Consider the following 6,855-nt stretch of genomic DNA (forward strand, 5'->3'; position numbering starts at 1 on the left):
TTTAACTCATATGAGGGTGGTGTCACTACCACCAGGTTTTTTTTCCTTTGAGAGACCATCTCTAGGAGGGCTGTCGACCAAGACTTAAGAGCGCCTCCTGTCCATGAGGCATGGCTGTACCCCCGCCGGATGCCAACCCGGTATTTCAAGGCCCCGGGGAAATTATTATTATTATTATTATTATTATTATTATTATTATTATTACTATTATTATTATCAGGACAATATTGCACATGCACTGAGCGGAAGACGCTTTGATGCAGATTTCCTGGAATGGCTTCTGCAAAAATATTTGCGAGGGAACAGCAACAAAAATCTTGCAAAGATCGATCGCATTTAACGCGGCAGAATTCCTCTTCAATCTCATCTTCTGATGTTTGGTAGCTGTTCGGAGAAACAGTCAAGGTTAAACGTGAAAAATGTAAATTCCAGGTGTTAAGAAAATTCAACTTTTTGGGTGAAGGTCACTCACAGATCATCAAGCAAGGAAGCCCAGCTGACGATTTACATTAAACGTTGTATACAACCGAGCTAGAGTTCTCAAAAACAACGGCCAGCCAATCTCCTTTCCAAAATATGGAAACTCGAAGCAAAAAGCCTTTTGTCCATCAAGACCAAGTTGCTCCTGTAGATCCCAAGAACAAAGAAAAATTTCGTTTCCAGTTCGAGGGTTGCTCTAGGATTTGTAAGTAATCTGGGAGCAGACCAACACTCCTTGTCAAGAAAATGCACAGTAGCCAAAACAAATCAATTGATACACGTGGACGCATTGCTACTTGACATGACTTGCGAAGTAATATACGAAACATTATCAACAGCTCGTTTCAATCGTGTTTTGTCTGACTTTTCTGAAAATATTTGACAAAAGCTAGTGTTGTTCGTAACTTTGACTTCGAATGTTTCGAGTTTGCACAGGCGTAGTTTCGCGAACAAAGCCATTTTACGTCATTATCCGCTAGCCAATCAGCGGTTTTTGCGCTCTGTCGCTGATTACGATAAGACCCAACTTGAGCCCGCGATATGGTCACGTGATACTGGTCAGTGGATAACTTGTTCTGACAGGTGTCAATTGACCATAACTTTGATGTATGCTGTAAACTAGCTAGAGTGTCAACTGGAGTATTGCCTCCTCGATGAGCTCTAAACTTGAGCCCTTGATATGGTTACATGATACTGGTCACATTGTCATACATGGAGGGGCGGACGTACGTTCTTGACGTCATGGCTATAAAACCAAATTTTCTCAAATCGATGGGTTACGCGCCTGAAGGGTTCCCTGTCTCTGAACTTCACTGTTGGATTGATAGCACGGTGGCCTTGCACTGGATAAGAGGAGCTGCTGATTGTAAACAATTCGTGAGAAACCAGGTCAGTAAGATCCACCAGCATTGAGACGTGAAATGGCGTCATGTTACAGGCCAGGAGAACTCCGAAGACCTTGGAAGTCGTGGTGGAAGAATGCAAGGGGAGGCCATGTGGTGGAAAAGACCAAAGTCGCTGGCAGAGACAGAAAACTGTGGTCGCAGAGGAGAAAGTCAATAGAGTGGTGTTTGCCGGAGCTTGTGATGTAACAGACCCATTTGGCGTACTGCTGAAGAAGTTCGCATTGTGGAAAACACTGAGAGTTTGAGTCTGGCTCTCACGCTTTGTGTGTAACTCCCGTAAGCGCATGGAAAAGAGAACATTGAGAAGGCTCACGATTGAGGAGATTGAAAAACAAAAGTACTTCTGGACCGTCCGTGCACAGAGTAGAGGAAAGAGATCAGAGAAGTTTAAAGGCGACAGACTTTAACTGAACCTTCAGGAAAGACATGATGGGCTCCTAGGTCCCGCGGAAGAATCCAGAAGGATTACCCTATTTACTTTTCCGATACGCACCCCTAATCTGAGAAACTTGTGATGCTTTGACATCTGGTTACGCTTCATGACTAAGACGACTGGTGAAAAAGACAAGAAAGAGCTGTTTTGGCTGCAAACGATTCCAGGCTACGTACTGCGCTGGAAAAACCCTCCTCCTGGACGTTTACCAAGAAATGGAACCGAAGGAACATCACTGAGCATTTCAAGCAGTGGGTGTCGATTTTACCGGACCTGTGAGATATCCGAAGGAAAGAAAAGAACTAAGGCAAGGCCCTACCCGTGCAGTCTAACCTTTGAGATTTATCTGGAATTGTAGTCGAGTTTGGAGAGCGAATAATTTATAAGCAGTTTTTAAAGAGCTTCATAGCACGCCGAGGACGCCCAAATACGTCATATTCAGACAATGGAAGAGCTTTCGTCGGGGCAGCAATGGTTCTGAAGACCTTCACGGCTGACGAAAAACTACAAAATCACCTAGCGCACTCTGGGATCAGGTGGAAGTTCAATATAAGCAGAGCGCCCTGGTGGGGAGGGCACTTTGAACGATTGATAGGCCTCTTCAAACGAGCGCTACACAAAGAAATTGGCTTCGGAATGCTAAAATGGTCTGAGCTACTAGATGTCTTGTTTGACGTTGAAGTAGCACTCAACAATCGTCCGCAGAGCTACTTGGAGGACGAACCTCAATTACCAGTTCACTACTATTTGGCCAATGAAACCTATTTCCGGAATTGGGATATCCTCATTTAAAGACCCTAGATTTGCGAAAGCGAGCAAGATACCTCAAGCGATGCAAGGATGTGCTGTGGCAGCGATGCAAGGATGAATACTTGAAGTCACTGCGCGAATACCATCGTCTCAAACACTTAGGGACGTCTCCTAGCTCAGCGGTTGATGATGTAGTGCTGATGAAGAAAAGATCTAGAAGCCGAGGAAAATGGAAAATGAGGATCATTGACTGGACGCAATGGAGTGGTGAACGCTGTTAAGCTGCTAGCTGGAACGTCACTCCTCGAACAAGCGATACAACATCTGCACCCGCTCAGACCAGAAGAGAGTGAGACCTAAAAACGAATATGTCAATTTCGAAACATCAATATTCAGCTTGATAGTGTGGGAAGAGGACAAAAACGATAGAAACAAGTTGCACTGAATGTGACAAGTATTAGCATATCATCACTTTCGTTTGCCTTTGTCCTCTAAACCTCTCTTTCAAGCTGAATTTCAATATATCGAAAGTGGCTTATTGGTTTTGGGGAATTGTACAGCTGTTCTAGCGCAGTACTTTTCTCAGGTACGTTTGATAATTTATGTCAATACCAGGCGGAGTCCTTCTCCGTGTAGTCCTTTGTTAAGATTCTGTTCTCTAACAATCAAAAATTGCTTTTATTCCCTACATTAAGATGTAACTTGGTTCTAGATATTGAAACCTGTTTCTTGTAGTTTTTGTAACTTGCCATACTGCGATCGTGTTAATCTAATGTAGACAGAACTTGTAAAACACTGTTTGAAACACACAATTTTTTTTGTTGTGAAAGATATGTTGAGGTGGTTGGCACGCAGGAGTAGTGCGATTCGCAGGTGACATTTTGACGTGTCATCGGCACTTTATTGACCCGTCGAACTAAGAAGATATAAATGTATCTCTAGAGAAGAGATCATTTACCTGAACACTGTCCTTAGTTATTTCCAGTTATGGTGATAGTTCAATGTGTGATCGACAGAAGGCTAACGCTTAGAGAGTCGTGATAATTGGCCCGAGAATAGATTGAGAAGAATTTCGGAAACAAGCGCCTTCGCTGAAAATGGAATACAAAAATGGAAGTCAGTTGGTTGGGGGGTTATTGTATGTGATATAATGAGTGAATTAATGACGCCCCAAGAAGGTGAAGTGTCACTCCCCATTCATTTTACAACCTGTTGTAGTTTTCTTTTATTTTTAGCTTAAAACCACTGTCAGCCTGCAGCTTCGACTCCGTACATATTTATAGAACATTTGTCACCAGTCACGACATCTCTGCACCTTGATTGCCAGGTCAATTTTATGGACTGCTAGCCTGTCGTATTTGCGATGTCAACAGCCCTGATTGCTTTGAGGCGTGTGACGAACTAAGTTCGAAATCGATACGGATTAAAGTTGTCGAATTTAAATATTATGGTAGGGCTAAATGCAAATTTCAGCTCATTGAGAAAATTACCGGATTTATCCAAGAAAAAATCCGAATACAATATTAATATTATTACTCAAACGATTGTTTACTGTAATTTGGTAGAAGGTCATTTAAATTGAAACAAGTTGTGCTTGAAACGCGCCATCCAAATCTGTTGTCAAGTGGTCAGAAATTATGCTTATTTACTACCATTCCTTGGAAAGTACGTAGAACATTGTGTGTTGACGAAAAATCTTAATGTAATATCGCTCCGATCAACACACAGTTATAAAACGTCATATCAGATTTATCTTTTTTTTTTTCAATTAGGAGTGATTTACATACGTTTCTCCGGGCACCTAAATTGAAACCCGAGCACAAAACAGCGTCAATCATTACAAAATATTTGCCACCAGACAATAAATGTCGGCACATTGATTGTCAGGTGAAACGTATGCTGCTAGCATTTCAAATTTTCAATGTCAATAACGGCAAAAAGCAGGAAGAACAAAACATGATGATCCTCATCCAGTGAAAATTTTTATCTAATGAAGACAGCAATAGAGCAAGAAACTTTTTACTTTATCAAGGCTCATTTGATTCTTTAAAGTCGATCTAACAGCAAGGAATTGAACAGACGTGACCTCGGTGTACTAAGTTTAACAAAAGCCAAGGAAGACGAGCAGAAAAATACAAGCTTAAACAAGCGCAAAGGACAATGAGATAAAGAAATCAGCAGGACATCCGCCAAAGCTTATTAAAGATCGTATTGAAAAGAGTATGATGAATGTCCCTGCCACACTTGGACTTGTAGGACTCATTGGATTTCTCTTGGCCGCCATCATACTGTACATTTGTAAGAAAAGACTCGGCGTTGAGCCACAAGAAGGAGCATCAGGAAGGGCAGGTATAGTGAGAAACGAAATAGAAGCTTGTGATCCCTTGTAGATATTCAAAGCATCGACTGACGCTGACGTTGCGTTAGTTTGGAGAAATTAAATTCAAACCTCTGGCGATATCTCGGCAGAAAACAATTATTATTCCAGGAACACATTCATTTGGCTAGCGTTTAGTCATTTGCCGCAGGCGGAGAGATAAATAAAGAAAAGAGGAAAGTGCCTTAAAAACTGTAAAAAAAAAACACACACACAAAGCAAGACGGCATTTCTCTTTCTATCAAAACAAGAGTGGAGCGATTTTACATAGTATTTTCGCTTATTCACATGTAAATACATTTTACACAATTTTCCTGGTGGTAGTGTATATTAAAATTATTCGTCATCATGTTGACACTTTTTTACTTCATGTGACAACCCAAAGAACCTAACTTCATATGTTACTGTAACTAGAGCAAAAAAAAGCACAAATGAATAAAATTTTAACTATTTCTCTGGCGTTCGCTATATGTAGGTGATTCTTTTGCCTTTTTTTATGGCATGGAAATGTCTCCACAAACCAAACTGTGTGAAAATACAGCATTCGTTAGTATACCATTTCTGAATCATGATGGAATCAAGCTATTATGGATTTATATTTCGTATTTGGTTGATTTTGATTCGCAGTAGAATCAGTTAATATTCGCAGTTTAGCTGATAAAGTGATACATTTATGGTGAGGAAATCGCATACTATAAAAACCGCCCAATACTCCTTTCTACCAGTAAAACGATATTAAAAGACTCTCCTTTTGGATTTGTTTTTCTTTTTTCTTCCCAATGCTATGCTGCACGACTATCGAACAATGGGACAATGGAGCAGTTTAAAATGTTTAAAATAGGATGACAGAAGCAGATGCCTCATATTATTTGCAAATGTCAAAGTTTGCAATGAAAGATAACACTGTTTCGCAATTCTGAAGTTGCGATGAATTGTTTCAAAAATCTGAAAAATCGTGAATAACAGTAGGGACAAAGTCATTAAGCTGGTGACTAGTTTTGCCCGCGAGGTTAAGCTCGTTTTTCCTTTCGAATTCAAGGATATTCGACTCGCCTCCTTTTGATTGTATTTTGCGGCGATATCTCTTCAGCTCACGAGACTACGAATTACAGACGATTCACCAGAACGTTAAACACAAAACGTAGGTTCAAGATACATATTACAAAATGCAAATTTTAAAGCGTCTTGAAACAGTGAGTCAAATTAAACAAACATCGCAGGCAAGAATATTGTAAGTCTTGTCATGATTCGTATAAGTTCAATTCCTGGGACTGGAAGAAAACCCAAAAATATTGTATTTTCGTTCATAATTTTCGTACTTTACTTATGCCAGAGTTAGTACACTTATGCTGAGAAGATTTTCACTGCTATCCTTGGCGGTGGCTTTTAGCCACTATTGGTATATGCAAAAATGAAGTTGAGAAGTGTTTTGGGCGTAAAATGTCAACAGAATTTGCTTTGTATGACACATGCCAGTATTTCGTACCTATATGAGTGACGAGCGACAGTGACAACCACACGTCGCTTGCAAAAAATTAGTTTTCATTTCATTATGGGAATTGCAGCCTGGCCGATAAACCAGAGACATATACTCGGGTGTCAACATCTGATAATTGCATTACTAAACGTTTGCCACAGTTTGAGGTTTTTTCTCGTTTGTTTATTTTCCTCGTGTACCACAAATTATACTCAAACAGCCCTGAAGGTCTATATGGATAAGCAATGAATAACAAAAAAAAAAGATCGAAAAAAATTTTTGGAAACGTGTACTGTCCGTCGATTGATCACAGATTTGATTAGAACTACTGAGGAGCTCATAACGGAAACACAGAGACTATTTGATTAAAAGGACATCAAATATTAGAAAGCACTCACGCAGTTTCCCTCCAAATTAGTTGCTAAATTAATGT

This window comes from Montipora foliosa, chromosome 13 (genome assembly GCF_036669935.1).
Source record: "Montipora foliosa isolate CH-2021 chromosome 13, ASM3666993v2, whole genome shotgun sequence".
Classification (NCBI taxonomy): domain Eukaryota; kingdom Metazoa; phylum Cnidaria; class Anthozoa; order Scleractinia; family Acroporidae; genus Montipora; species Montipora foliosa.